At 48.1% G+C, this 1,658-nt stretch overlaps 1 non-coding gene across 1 annotated transcript; it reads right to left on the bottom strand.

Annotated features, from left to right (window-relative positions):
* Positions 1 to 687: 687 nt before the first annotated feature.
* Trnar-ccu (transfer RNA arginine (anticodon CCU)) lies at positions 688 to 760 on the bottom strand. Its single transcript has one exon. It is a non-coding gene; the product is annotated as a tRNA-Arg (tRNA).
* Positions 761 to 1,658: the final 898 nt, after the last annotated feature.

The following is a 1,658-nucleotide window of genomic DNA, read 5'->3' as shown; positions in this document are numbered from 1 at the left end:
TATTTATTTATTTATTTATTTATTTATTTATTTATTTATTTATTTATTTATTTATTTATTTATTTATTTATTTATTTATTTATTTATTTATTTTCTCATTCATTGTATCCAGAGGCCTTCTCGCAGAAGGGTATTACATGGACAGAAGGGGGGTGCAGTAAAACAACGAATAATAAGCCGAACAATTGCGCCCACTGCACACGTAACTAAAACTCACAAACGTAGTGGGATCTGTGTGTCGGACTTTTTGGTTAAAAAAAATAATAGAAATAATTTTTGGGCATCCGTAACCCCTTGAAAAAATAAGAAACGCCTGAATTTTTTTTTTTTTACCCTCAGCATTCACCCAATTTATTTCACTCATAAGTCATGGGAAGTCGGAAATCCAACATCTCCTCGCTACCGTCCTCGCAGTTCGGATATAAATTTTAACCACAAAATATTCGTTCCGTCTCACTAACTCCAAGAAAACGCGTACCACTGTGGCTCAAAATAAATAAGCATACATTAATAAAAATAAGCAATGGATAAATAATAAATAAAGTAAACACACCAAGCTCGTACGCGAGTCACAGTGCGCTACTCAGCGCCGCCTGTATCGTGGACGCAGCGGAGAAGCATCTTCCGCAACGGCGACGGACTGCCTCTGACCACGTGACGAGTCTTCTAAAAATAAAAAAAAAAATCTACCCTCGGCGGGACTCGAACCCGCAATCCCCGGTTTAGGAGACCGATGCCTTATCCATTGGGCCACGAGGGCTGAGACGGAAGGGAGGCTCTGCAGCGCAAAGACAACGCCGGGGACGCTCCTGGCCCCTCTCCCGCTCTCTTTCCTCCTCCCCCTCTTCTGTTTTTTTTTTCTTACCCCGGCTTCCTCGTTCCTACCTGCCCTCCCTTCCCTAGCCGCGCCACTCGAACACGGCGAGAGTGCTGTCTAGCGCAGTTGTTGAGCGGACGCCAAGTTTTTATCTGGGGCACACAGAAACACAAGAAACGCAAGACACGTGTGGGACGTGCGCGAGAGGGTCGAGGTGCGAAACGCGCCGACGGCGGTCACCGGTTTATTGAAACCGAGCCGGAGAAGCCAGGAATGTGCCCCCGGAAAGGGTTAAAAAAAAAAAAAAAGTCGGGAAAAAGAAGCAGTACTGAAACGGGAACATAAAGTCGAGTCTTGCGAGACTAAAAGCGGTGCGATACGGCTACACCCCTTCACCCTTTGATGGTGTGACTAATCGTCTCAGAACCCCCGCTCGCGACGCCTTCCCCTCCCCCTTCCTCTTTTTTTCAAACCTTGACCACTCGGCAAGACTTACACATACCCGCCGCGGTGGCTCAGCGGCTAAGGCGTCGCGCTGCTGAGCACGAGGTCGTGGGTTCGATTCCAGGCCGCGGCTGCTGCTTTTCTGATGGAGGCGAAAAGCAAAAACGCCCGTGTGCACGAGATTTCGGTGCACGTTAAAGATCCCCTGTTGATCAAAATTAATCCGGAGCCCTCCACTACGGCGCGCCTCATCGCCTGCGTTGCGTCGGCGCGTTAAACACTACAACAGTCAGTCTATTCCTACAGTGGTGACGTAGATCCGCGGCCGTTTCGTATTGCGGGGGCGGAGAGGACGTTTTGCACAGTCCGTTGCAGTTCCTCGCGGTAGTTTCGATTT

The sequence above is a fragment of the Haemaphysalis longicornis genome, unplaced genomic scaffold (assembly GCF_048455015.1).
Source record: "Haemaphysalis longicornis isolate Haplotype H1 unplaced genomic scaffold, Haemaphysalis longicornis Haplotype H1 scaffold_6, whole genome shotgun sequence".
Lineage (NCBI taxonomy): Eukaryota > Metazoa > Arthropoda > Arachnida > Ixodida > Ixodidae > Haemaphysalis > Haemaphysalis longicornis.
Note: the sequence above shows the minus strand (reverse complement) of the source record. Positions and strands in the feature narration are given on the sequence as shown.